Source organism: Oncorhynchus nerka, unplaced genomic scaffold, assembly GCF_034236695.1.
Source record: "Oncorhynchus nerka isolate Pitt River unplaced genomic scaffold, Oner_Uvic_2.0 unplaced_scaffold_53___fragment_2___debris, whole genome shotgun sequence".
Classification (NCBI taxonomy): domain Eukaryota; kingdom Metazoa; phylum Chordata; class Actinopteri; order Salmoniformes; family Salmonidae; genus Oncorhynchus; species Oncorhynchus nerka.
The window spans coordinates 104,392-118,417 of NW_027039934.1; the positions used below are offsets into that span (position 1 = coordinate 104,392).

General features: G+C 47.6%; 1 pseudogene; it reads right to left on the bottom strand.

Annotated features, from left to right (window-relative positions):
- Positions 1-981: 981 nt before the first annotated feature.
- On the bottom strand, positions 982-11,502 carry LOC135568794 (doublesex- and mab-3-related transcription factor 3-like; annotated as a pseudogene).
- Between the last annotated feature and the right edge of the window lie 2,524 nt (positions 11,503-14,026).

The window sequence follows — 14,026 nt, forward strand, 5'->3', positions numbered from 1 at the left end:
TAATGTCACGACCTAACATTCAGCTACATTACCTGTAGAGATAATGTCACGACCTAACATTCAGCTACATTACCTGTAGAGATAATGTTACGACCTAACATTCCGCTACATTACCTGTAGGGGGGTCGATGGCTGCGTGACAAAGTTCAGTTCAAGACAACAACCTGTCTTGATACCCACTCTTGCATTATTCACATTAAAGATTTGTTCACAATACATTTTTGGTGCTTAAGTAACCAGTGCGGCATGGTTCATTGTTTCATTGGTTCAGGTATAGAGATACAACCCACAGGTTCATTGTTTCATTGGTTCAGGTATAGAGATACAACCCACAGGTTCATTTACATTTACATTTAAGTCATTTAGCAGACGCTCTTATCCAGAGCGACTTACAGAGCGACTTATCCAGAGCGACTTGGTTCAGGTATAGAGATACAACCCACAGGTTCATTGTTTCATTGGTTCAGGTATAGAGATACAAGCCACAGGTTCATTGTTTCATTGGTTCAGGTATAGAGATACAACCCACAGGTTCATTGTTTCATTGGTTCAGGTATAGAGATACAAGCCACAGGTTCATTGTTTCATTGGTTCAGGTATAGAGATATAACCCACAGGTTCATTGTTTCATTGGTTCAGGTATAGAGATACAATCCACAGGTTCATTGTTTCATTGGTTCAGGTATAGAGATACAACCCACAGGTTCATTGTTTCATTGGTTCAGGTATAGAGATATAACCAACAGGTTCATTGTTTCATTGGTTCAGGTATAGAGATATAACCCACAGGTTCATTGTTTCATTGGTTCAGGTATAGAGATACAATCCACAGGTTCATTGTTTCATTGGTTCAGGTATAGAGATACAACCCACAGGTTCATTGTTTCATTGGTTCAGGTATAGAGATATAACCCACAGGTTCATTGTTTCATTGGTTCAGGTATAGAGATATAACCCATAGGTTTGGGTGGTTCAGGAGGGTCAGGTGGAGGAGTTGAGAATTCGTGAGTCGGTGGAGTCGGAGCGGTCCTCGTACTCCTCCTCATGAGTGTAGAGGGTCTGTTTGGCCCCGGGGTGGGGGGATGGGGGTAGGGTGGCAGCCCTCCTCCAGCTGGGAGAGACGGTGCTCTTCCTGGGGGCGGGAGGAGGAGGAGGAAGAGGAAGAGGAGAGGAGCGGAGAGCGTTGGAAGACGCCAGTGGAGGAGAAAGGAGAGACGTACTGAGCTGACCTGAGTTGGTACTGCTGCTGCAGTGTCATGGTGTTCCACAGCGTCACGTCGTTGCAGAAGGGTCCGACCTGGCCGCCGCGTGTCAGAGAGTTCCTCAGCATCAAGGGGTAGCGGGGGATGGGGAAAGACCCGGGTGTAGGGCCAGGGGGCCGGACGACGAGTCAGACGAGAAGCGCAGAGACTCAGGCACCCTGAAAGCAGAGCCCACAGACCACTTAGCGGCGGAGGCCAGAGAGTGGTAGGACCCCAGGGGTGATCGAGGAGGTGGCTATTAGAGGGAAGGACCAGGGTGTCGGGGTGGGGTGACCCCCTGGCCTCCTGGGCCTGGCTGGACAGCAGCACCTCGATGGCCCCCACCAGGTCCCCTCCACACCCCTGCAGGATCAGCTCCAGCACCGGGGCTTGTGGGACGGGAAGATCTTCTTAAGCACCTCCAGGGGTGGCCGGTTGGCTCGCAGGTTGAAGGAAGGAGACAGACCCAGACAGGCCCTCAATCACCAGGCTGTGGTCCACTGGCAGCCCCCCTGCCCCAACACCGGGGTAACCTTTAGTGGGGCTGTCTGCCTTGGGCTCTGGAGAGGTGCTGCAGGTCTTGGGGAAGGCTAGGGGGAGAGGGAGGCTGGGAAGGGGATGGGGGAAGCTGTAGCGACACTCCTCGGCCTGGTTTGGGGTGTCCGAGGGCTCGGGGTGAAGCAGGAAGGCTTGGAGCCCTCGGGGGAGCTGCTAGGGTCCTGGTCCTTCTCACTGCCGCTACCACCACCATTCTCCCCACCGGAGTGGTCACCAGACGTATCCTCACTCAGGTCTACAGAGAACACAGAAACACATCCTCAGTCAGGACTACAGAGAACACAAAAACACATCCTCATTCAAGACTACAGAGAACACAGAAACACATCCTCAGTCAGGACTACAGAGAACACAGAAACACATCCTCAGTCAGGACTACAGAGACAGAAACAAATCCTCAGTCAGGACTATAGAGACAGAAACACATCCTCAATCAGGACTACAGAGAACACAGAAACACATCCTCAGTCAGGACTACAGAGACAGAAATACATCCTCAGTCAGGACTACAGAGAACACGGAAACACATCCTCAGTCAGGACTACAGAGACAGAAATACATCCTCAGTCAGGACTACAGCGAACACAGAAACACATCCTCAGTCAGGACTACAGAAAACACAGAAACACATCCTCAGTCAGGACTACAGAGAACACATCCTCAATCAGGACTACAGAGACAGAAACGCATCCTCAGTCAGGACTACAGAGACAGAAAAACATCCTCAGTCATGACTACAGAGACAGAAACACATCCTCAGTCAGGACTACAGAGACAGAAACACATCCTCAGTCAGGACTACAGAGACAGAAACACATCCTCAGTCAGGACTACAGAGAACACAGAAACAAATCCTCAATCAGGACTACAGAGAACACAGAAACACATCCTCAGTCAGGACTACAGAGAACACATCCTCAATCAGGACTACAGAGACAGAAACGCATCCTCAGTCAGGACTACAGAGACAGAAAAACATCCTCAGTCATGACTACAGAGACAGAAACACATCCTCAGTCAGGACTACAGAGACAGAAACACATCCTCAGTCAGGACTACAGAGACAGAAACACATCCTCAGTCAGGACTACAGAGAACACAGAAACAAATCCTCAATCAGGACTACAGAGAACACAGAAACACATCCTCAGTCAGGACTACAGTGACAGAAACACATCCTCAGTCAGGACTACAGAGACAGAAAAACACATCCTCAGTCAGGACTACAGAGACATTTACATTTACATTTACATTTAAGTCATTTAGCAGACGCTCTTATCCAGAGCGACTTACAAATTGGTGCATTCACCTTATGACCTCCAGTGGAACAGTAGTGCATCTAAATCTTTTCAGGGGAGGGGGTGAGAGGGATTACTTTATCCTATCCTAGGTATTCCTTAAAGAGGTGGGGTTTCAGGTGTCTCCGGAAGGTGGTGATTGACTCCGCTGTCCTGGCGTCGTGAGGGAGTTTGTTCCACCATTGGGGGCCAGAGCAGCGAACAGTTTTGACTGGGCTGAGCGGGAACTGTACTTCCTCAGTGGTAGGGAGGCGAGCAGGCCAGAGGTGGATGAACGCAGTGCCCTTGTTTGGGTGTAGGGCCTGATCAGAGCCTGGAGGTACTGAGGTGCCGTTCCCCTCACAGCTCCGTAGGCAAGCACCATGGTCTTGTAGCGGATGCGAGCTTCAACTGGAAGCCAGTGGAGGGAGCGGAGGAGCGGGGTGACGTGAGAGAACTTGGGAAGGTTGAACACCAGACGGGCTGCGGCGTTCTGGATGAGTTGTAGGGGTTTAATGGCACAGGCAGGGAGCCCAGCCAACAGCGAGTTGCAGTAATCCAGACGGGGAGATGACAAGTGCCTGGATTAGGACCTGCGCCGCTTCCTGTGTGAGGCAGGGTCGACACTCTGCGGATGTTGTAGAGCATGAACCTACAGGAACGGGCCACCGCCTTGATGTTAGTTGAGAACGACAGGGTGTTGTCCAGGATCACGCCAAGGTTCTTAGCGCTCTGGGAGGAGGACACAATGGAGTTGTCAACCGTGATGGCGAGATCATGGAACGGGCAGTCCTTCCCCGGGAGGAAGAGCAGCTCCGTCTTGCCGAGGTTCAGCTTGAGGTGGTGATCCGTCATCCACACGGATATGTCTGCCAGACATGCAGAGATGCGATTCGCCACCTGGTCATCAGAAGGGGAAAGAGAAGATTAATTGTGTGTCGTCTGCATAGCAATGATAGGAGAGACCATGTGAGGTTATGACAGAGCCAAGTGACTTGGTGTATAGCGAGAATAGGAGAGGGCCTAGAACAGAGCCCTGGGGGACACCAGTGGTGAGAGCACGTGGTGTGGAGACGGATTCTCGCCACGCCACCTGGTAGGAGCGACCTGTCAGGTAGGACGCAATCCAAGCGTGGGCCTTGCCGGAGATGCCCAACTCGGAGAGGGTGGAGAGGAGGATCTGATGGTTCACAGTATCGAAGGCAGCCGATAGGTCTAGAAGGATGAGAGCAGAGGAGAGAGAGTTAGCTTTAGCAGTGCGGAGCGCCTCCGTGATACAGAGAAGAGCAGTCTCAGTTGAATGACTAGTCTTGAAACCTGACTGATTTGGATCAAGAAGGTCATTCTGAGAGAGATAGCGGGAGAGCTGACCAAGGACGGCACGTTCAAGAGTTTTGGAGAGAAAAGAAAGAAGGGATACTGGTCTGTAGTTGTTGACATCGGAGGGATCGAGTGTAGGTTTTTTCAGAAGGGGTGCAACTCTCGCTCTCTTGAAGACGGAAGGGACGTAGCCAGCGGTCAGGGATGAGTTGATGAGCGAGGTGAGGTAAGGGAGGAGGTCTCCGGAAATGGTCTGGAGAAGAGAGGAGGGGATAGGGTCAAGCGGGCAGGTTGTAGGGCGGCCGGCCGTCACAAGACGCGAGATTTCATCTGGAGAGAGAGGGGAGAAAGAGGTCAGAGCACAGGGTAGGGCAGTGTGAGCAGAACCAGCGGTGTCGTTTGACTTAGCAAACGAGGATCGGATGTCGTCGACCTTCTTTTCAAAATGGTTGACGAAGTCATCTGCAGAGAGGGGAGGAGGGGGAGGGGGAGGAGGATTCAGGAGGGAGGAGAAGGTTGCAAAGAGCTTCCTAGGGTTAGAGGCAGATGCTTGGAATTTAGAGTGGTAGAAAGTGGCTTTAGCAGCAGAGAGAGAAGAGGAAAATGTAGAGAGGAGGGAGTGAAAGGATGTCAGGTCCGCAGGGAGGCGAAGTTTTCCTCCATTTCCGCTCGGCTGCCCGGAGCCCTGTTCTGTGAGCTCGCAATGAGTCGTCGAGCCACGGAGCGGGAGGGGAGGACCGAGCCGGCCTGGAGGATAGGGGACATAGAGAGTCAAAGGATGCAGAAAGGGAGGAGAGGAGGGTTGAGGAGGCAGAATCAGGAGATAGGTTGGAGAAGGTTTGAGCAGAGGGAAGAGATGATAGGATGGAAGAGGAGAGAGTAGCGGGGGGAGAGAGCGAAGGTTGGGACGGCGCGATACCATCCGAGTAGGGGCAGTGTGGGAAGTGTTGGATGAGAGCGAGAGGGAAAAGGATACAAGGTAGTGGTCGGAGACTTGGAGGGGAGTTGCAACGAGGTTAGTGGAAGAACAGCATCTAGTAAAGATGAGGTCGAGCGTATTTCCTGCCTTGTGAGTAGGGGGGAAGGTGAGAGGGTGAGGTCAAAAGAGGAGAGGAGTGGAAAGAAGGAGGCAGAGAGGAATGAGTCAAGGTAGGCGTGGGGAGGTTAAAGTCGCCCAGAACTGTGAGAGGTGAGCCGTCCTCAGGAAAGGAGCTTATCAAGGCATCAAGCTCATTGATGAACTCTCCGAGGGAACCTGGAGGGCGATAAATGATAAGGATGTTAAGCTTGAAAGGGCTGGTAACTGTGACAGCATGGAATTCAACGGAGGCGATAGACAGATGGGTAAGGGGAGAAAGAGAGAATGACCACTTGGGAGAGATGAGGATCCCGGTGCCACCACCCCGCTGACCAGAAGCTCTCGGGGTGTGCGAGAACACGTGGGCAGACGAAGAGAGAGCAGTAGGAGTAGCAGTGTTGTCTGTGGTGATCCATGTTTCCGTCAGTGCCAAGAAGTCGAGGGACTGGAGGGAGACATAGGCGGAGATGAACTCTGCCTTGTTGGCCGCAGATCGGCAGTTCCAGAGGCTACCGGAGACCTGGAACTCCACGTGGGTCGTGCGCGCTGGGACCACCAGATTAGGTGGCGCGCCACGCGGTGTGGAGCGTTTGTATGGTCTGTGCAGAGAGGAGAGAACAGGGATAGACAGACACATAGTTGACAGGCTACACAAGAGGCTACGCTAATGCAAAGGAGATTGGAATGACAAGTGGACTACGCGTCACGAGTGTTCAGAGAGTTAAGCTTACGTAGCAAGAATCTTATTGACTAAAATGATTAAAATGATACAGTACTGCTGAAGTAGGCTAGCTGGCAGAGGCTGCGTTGTTGACTAAGTAGGCTAGTTGGCATTGGCTGCGTTGTTGACACTACACTAATCAAGTCGTTCCGTTGAGTGTAATAGTTTCTACTGTGCTGCTATTCGGGGCTAGCTGGCTAGCTAGCAGTGTTGATTACGTTACGTTGCGTTAAAAGAACGACAATAGCTGGCTAACTAACCTAGGAAATCGCTCTAGACTACACAATTATCTTTGATACAAAGACGGCTGTGTAGCTAGCTATGTAGCTAGCTACGATCAAACAAATCAAGCCGTTGTACTGTAATGAAATGAAATGAAAAATGTGATACTACCTGTGGAGCGAAGCGAAATGCGACCCGGATTGTTGAGTGCAGAAGTTCTGTTCGGTAGACGTTGGCTAGCTGTTGGCTAGCTAGCAGAGTCTCCTATGTTAAGGACGACATAAAACTACACACTCTAAACTACACAATTATCTTAAAAACGAAGACAGCAAAGACAACTATGTAGCTAGCTAACACTGCACTAATCAAGTCGTTCAGTTGAGTGTAATAGTTGTGCTGCTAATCGGTAGACGGTGGACTAGCTAACGGTGGACGTTAGCTAGCTGGCTAGCTGCAGGGCAGTGTAGACTGCGTTAGGGACGACGAAATACGATAATTACGCAATTATCTATGATACAAAGACGGCTGTGTAGCTAGCTAAGAAGAAATTGATAAGATTAGACAAATCAAACCGTTGTACTATAATGAAATGTAATGAAATGTAATACTACCTGCGGACCGAGTGCAGATGCGACCGCCGCTCCAACCCGGAAGTACTCCACAGCTGTGGAACGCACTTCCAGACACTATTCGATTTAGACAGAAACACATCCTCAGTCAGGACTATAGAGACAGGAACACATCCTCAGTCAGGAATACAGAGAACACAGACATAAGTCTCTCACTGGTGCCGCCTGCTACCGACCCCCCTCAGCTCCCAGCTGTGCCCTGAACACCATTTGTGAATTGATCGCCCCCCCATCTAGCTTCAGAGTTTGTTCTGTTAGGTGACCTAAACTGGGATATGCTTAACACCCCGGCAGGCCTACAATCTAAGCTAGATGCCCTCAATCTCACAAAAATCATCAAGGAACCCACCAGGCACAACCCTAAATCTGTAAAGCCTTCCAAATACACCTGTCATACAACTGTCTTCAACCAGGATCTCAGCGATCACTGCCTCATTGCCTGTATCCGCTACGGTTCCGCAGTCAAACGACCACCCCTCATCACTGTCAAACGCTCCCTAAAACACTTCTGTGAGCAGGCCTTTCTAATCGACCTGCCCGGGTATCCTGGAAGGATATTGACCTCATCCCGTCAGTTGAGGATGCCTGGTCATTCTTTAAAAGTAACTTCCTCAAATCAAATCAAATATTTTTTTTTGTCACATACACATGGTTAGCAGATGTTAATGCAAGTGTAGCGAAATGCTTGTGCTTCTAGTTCCGACAATGCAGTAATAACCAACAAGTAATCTAACTAACAATTCCAAAACTACTGTCTTATACACACAAGTGTAAGGGGATAAAGAATATGTACATAAAGATATATGAATGAGTGATGGTACAGAGCGGCATAGGCAAGATACAGTAGATGGTATCGAGTACAATATATACATATGAGATGAGTATGTAAACAAAGTGGCATATTTAAAGTGGCTAGTGATACATGTATTACATAAAGATGCAGTAGATGATATAGAGTACAGTATATACATATACATATGAGATGAATAATGTAGGGTATGTAAACATTATATTAGGTAGCATTGTTTAAAGTGGCTAGTGATATATTTTACATCATTTCCCATCAATTCCCATTATTAAAGTGGCTGGAGTTGAGTCAGTGTGTTGCAGCAGCCACTCAATGTTAGTGGTGGCTGTTTAACAGTCTGATGGCCTTGAGATAGAAGCTGTTTTTCAGTCTCTCGGTCCCAGCTTTGATGCACCTGTACTGACCTCGCCTTCTGGATGATAGCGGGGTGAACAGGCAGTGGCTCAGGTGGTTGTTGTCCTTGATGATCTTTATGGCCTTCCTGTAACATCGGGTGGTGTAGGTGTCCTGGAGGGCAGGTAGTTTGCCCTCGGTGATGCGTTGTGCAGACCTCACTACCCTCTGGAGAGCCTTACGGTTGTGGGCGGAGCAGTTGCCGTACCAGGCGGTGATACAGCCCGCCAGGATGCTCTCGATTGTGCATCTGTAGAAGTTTGTGAGTGCTTTTGGTGACAAGCTGAATTTCTTCAGCCTCCTGAGGTTGAAGAGGCGCTGCTGCGCCTTCTTCACGATGCTGTCTGTGTGGGTGGACCAATTCAGGTTGTCTGTGATGTGTATGCCGAGGAACTTAAAACTTGATACCCTCTCCACTACTGTTCCATCGATGTGGATAGGGGGGTGTTCCCTCTGCTGTTTCCTGAAGTCCACAATCATCTCCTTAGTTTTGTTGACGTTGAGTGTGAGGTTATTTTCCTGACACCACACTCCGAGGGCCCTCACCTCCTCCCTGTAGGCCGTCTTGTCGTTGTTGGTAATCAAGCCTACCACTGTTGTGTCGTCCGCAAACTTGATGATTGAGTTGAAGGCGTGCGTGGCCACGCAGTCGTGGGTGAACAGGGAGTACAGGAGAGGGCTCAGAACGCACCCTTGTGGGGCCCCAGTGTTGAGGATCAGCGGGGTGGAGATGTTGTTGCCTACACTCACCACCTGGGGGCGGCCCGTCAGGAAGTCCAGTACCCAGTTGCACAGGCGGGGTCGAGACCCAGGGTCTCGAGCTTGATGACGAGCTTGGAGGGTACTATGGTGTTAAATGCCGAGCTGTAGTCGATGAACAGCATTCTAACATAGGTATTCCTCTTGTCCAGATGGGTTAGGGCAGTGTGCAGTGTGGTTGAGATTGCATCATCTGTGGACCTATTTGGGCGGTAAGCAAATTGGAGTGGGTCTAGGGTGTCAGGTAGGGTAGAGGTGATATGGTCCTTGACTAGTCTCTCAAAGCACTTCATGATGACGGAAGTGAGTGCTACAGGGCGGTAGTCGTTTAGCTCAGTTACCTTAGCTTTCTTGAGAACAGGAACAATGGTGGCCCTCTTGAAGCATGTGGGAACAGCAGACTGGGATAGAATTGATTGAATATGTCCGTAAACACACCAGCCAGCTGGTCTGCGCATGCTCTGAGGGTGCGGCTGGGGATGCCGTCTGGGCCTGCAGCCTTGCGAGGGTTAACACGTTTAAATGTTTTACTCACCTCGACTGCAGTGAAGGAGAGGCCGCATGTTTTGGTTGCAGGCCGTGTCAGTGGCACTGTATTGTCCTCAAAGCGGGCAAAAAAGTTATTTAGTCTGCCTGGGAGCAAGACATCCTGGTGCGTGACGGGGCTGGTTTCTTTTTGTAATCCGTGATTGACTGTAGACCCTGCCACATACCTCTTGTGTCTGAGCCGTTGAATTGAGATTCTACTTTGTCTCTATACTGACGCTTAGCTTGTTTGATTGCCTTGCGGAGGGAATAGCTACACTGTTTGTATTCGGTCATGTTACCGGTCACCTTGCCCTGATTAAAAGCAGTGGTTCGCACTTTCAGTTTCACGCGAATGCTGCCATCAATCCACGGTTTCTGGTTTGGGAATGTTTTAATCGTTGCTATGGGAACGACATCTTCAACGCACGTTCTAATGAACTCGCACACCGAATCAGCGTATTCGTCAATGTTGTTGTCTGACGCAATACGAAACATATCCCAGTCCACGTGATGGAAGCAGTCTTGGAGTGTGGAATCAGATTGGTCGGACCAGCGTTGAACAGACCTCAGCGTGGGAGCTTCTTGTTTTAGTTTCTGTCTGTAGGCAGGGATCAGCAAAATGGAGTCGTGGTCAGCTTTTCCGAAAGGAGGGCAGGGCAGGGCCTTATATGCGTCGCAGAAGTTAGAATAGCAATGATCCAAGGTTTTGCCAGCCCTGGTTGCGCAATCGATATGCTGATACAATTTAGGGAGTCTTGTTTTCAGATTAGCCTTGTTAAAATCCCCGGCTACAATGAATGCAGCCTCAGGATGTATGGATTCCAGTTTGCAAAGAGTCAAATAAAGTTCGTTCAGAGCCATCGATGTGTCTGCTTGGGGGAATATATACGGCTGTGATTATAATCGAAGAGAATACCCTTGGTAGATAATGCGGTCGACATTTGATTGTGAGGAATTCTAAATCAGGTGAACAGAAGGACTTGAGTTCCTGTATGCTTTTGTGACCACACTACGTCTCGTTAGCCATAAGGCATACGACCCCGCCCCTCTTCTTACCAGAAAGATGTTTGTTTCTGTCGGCGCGATGCGTGGAGAAACCAGCTGGCTGCACCGACCGATAGCGTCTCTCCAGTGAGCCATGTTTCCGTGAAGCAAAGAACGTTACAGTCTCTGATGTCCCTTTGGAATGCTACCCTTGCTCGGATTTCATCAACCTTGTTGTCAAGAGACTGGACATTGGCGAGAAGTATACTGGGGAGTGGTGCACGATGTGCCCGTCTCCGGAGTCTGACCAGAAGACCGCTACGTTTCCCTCTTTACGAAGTCGTTTTTTGGGTCGCCGGCTGGGATCCATTCCGTTGTCCTGGGTGAAAGGCAGACCACAGGATCCGCTTTGCGAAAGTCATATTCTTGGTCGTACTGATGGTGAGTTGACGCTGCTCTTATATTCAGAAGTTCAGTAGTAATTCAGTAGTTCTTCAGTAGTTCAACTGTATGTAATGAAACCTAAGATGACCTGGGGTACTAATGTAAGAAATAACACGTAAAAAAAAACAAAAACTGCATAGTTTCCTAGGAATGCGAAGCGAGGCGGCCATCTCTGTCGGCGACGGAAGTTTTAGATATGCATGCTCCGTTCAAAAAATGCAGAACTAAGAACAGATATAGCCCTTGGTTCACTCCAGACCTGACTGCCCTCGACCAGCACAAAAACATCCTGTGGCGGACTGCAATAGCATCGAATAGTCCCCGCAATATGCAACTGTTCAGGGAAGTCAGGAACCAATACACGCAGTCAGTCAGGAAAGCTAAGGCAAGCTTCTTCAGGCAGAAATTTGCATCCTGTAGCTCTAACTCCAAAAAGTTCTGGGACACTGTAAAGTCCATGGAGCGGCCTTCAGGTTATGTCGATATAGGACTCATTTTTACTGTGGATATAGATACTTTTGTACCTGTTTCCTCCAGCATCTTCGCAAGGTCCTTTGCTGTTGTTCTGGGATTGATTTGCACTTTTGCACCAAAGTGTGTTCATCTCCAGGAGACAGAACGCATCTCCTTCCTGAGCGGTATGACAGCTGTGTTTTCCCATGGTGTTTATACTTGCGTACTATTGTTTGTACAGATGAACATGGTACCTTTAGGCATTTGGAAATTGCTCTCAAGGATGAACCAGACTTGTGGAGGTCTACAATTTTTTTTCTGAGGTCTTGGCTGATTTCTTTGGATTTTCCCATGATGCAAAGCAAAGAGGCACTGAGTTTGAAGGTAGGCCTTGAAATACATCTACAGGTACACCTCCAATTGACTCAAATTATGACAATTAGCCTATCAGAAGCTTCTAAAGCCATGACATACTTTTCTGGAATTTTCCAAGCTGTTTAAAGGCACAGTCAACTTAGTGGATGTACACTTCTGTAAAAAAAAAAAAAAAAGAAAAACTACCTGTGTCAAAATGACTTGTGTCAAAACTACCTGTGTCAAAATGACTTGTGTCAAAACTACCTGTGTCAAAACTACCTGTGTCAAAATGACTTGTGTCATGCACAAAGTAGATGTCCTAACCGACTTTCCAAAACTATTGCTTGTTTAACAAGACATTTGTGGAGTGGATGAAAAATGAGATTTCATGACTTCAACCTAAGTGTATGTAAACTTTCGATTTCAACTGTACATTTCCATGCAGGGCCGAAAGATAAGTTCCTTAAAAAGTGGAATTTTCAATGTTGGACATAAAAGACTGTAAAAACACCAGCAAATCATCTCCAAGAGATTTTAATTGAAGAAATCTGTTCCGAAGTGTATTCCCGCCCATAGTACAGAGACACGTGATTGTATACAAATGTAAGCAAGGTTTGAAATAATGATGTTTTAGTCTAACATATCTGTTTGGGATTCTTGCAGTCAATTTGCAAATGATTTGTCATTATGTTCCGGCCCCCGACCGACCATCCGCTCCAGTACAAATCGTCCCACAGCTGAATCTAGTTGATGATCCCTACTCTTGTGGGTTATTCGACATTAAACTACATTACAGTATACCATTCATTTAGTATAGCAACCAATTTGCACCAATGTATATTATCATTTTGGAAATAACGAGGACACAATGTTTTGCTATTATCACCTATGTTTATTAATAATCTTGACATGCATCAGATCTTAACATCAAGGACATATTATTCACATGCATAGTGTCTGGAAAGAGATGAACGTTCACAAACACGTGATCTATCTGATCTATCCCATCATTTTAAATTCATTCTTTTTGGTCATATCCATGTGATAATGTTACGATCTAACATTCAGCTACATTACCTGCAGAGAGATAATGTCACGACCTAACATTCAGCTACATTACCTGTAGAGATAATGTTACGACCTAACATTCAGCTACATTACCTGTAGAGAGAATGTTACGACCTAACATTCAGCTACATTACCTGTAGAGAGATAATGTCACGACCTAACATTCAGCTACATTACCTGTAGAGATAATGTTACGACCTAACATTCAGCTACATTACCTGCAGAGAGATAATGTCACGACCTAACATTCAGCTACATTACCTGCAGAGAGATAATGTCACGACCTAACATTCAGCTACATTACCTGTAGAGATAATGTCACGACCTTACATTCAGCTACATTACCTGTAGAGATAATGTTACGACCTAACATTCAGCTACATTACCTGTAGGGGGGCCGATGGCTGCGTGACAAAGTTCAGTTCAAGACAACAACCTGTCTTGATACCCACTCTTGCATTATTCACATTAAAGATTTGTTCACAATACATTTTTGGTGCTTAAGTAACCAGTGCGGCATGGTTCATTGTTTCATTGGTTCAGGTATAGAGATACAACCCACAGGTTCATTGTTTCATTGGTTCAGGTATAGAGATACAACCCACAGGTTCATTGTTTCATTGGTTCAGGTATAGAGATACAACCCACAGGTTCATTGTTTCATTGGTTCAGGTATAGAGATACAAGCCACAGGTTCATTGTTTCATTGGTTCAGGTATAGAGATACAACCCACAGGTTCATTGTTTCATTGGTTCAGGTATAGAGATACAAGCCACAGGTTCATTGTTTCATTGGTTCAGGTATAGAGATATAACCCACAGGTTCATTGTTTCATTGGTTCAGGTATAGAGATACAATCCACAGGTTCATTGTTTCATTGGTTCAGGTATAGAGATACAACCCACAGGTTCATTGTTTCATTGGTTCAGGTATAGAGATATAACCAACAGGTTCATTGTTTCATTGGTTCAGGTATAGAGATATAACCCACAGGTTCATTGTTTCATTGGTTCAGGTATAGAGATACAATCCACAGGTTCATTGTTTCATTGGTTCAGGTATAGAGATACAACCCACAGGTTCATTGTTTCATTGGTTCAGGTATAGAGATATAACCCACAGGTTCATTGTTTCATTGGTTCAGGTATAGAGATATAACCCATAGGTTTGGGTGGTTCAGGAGGG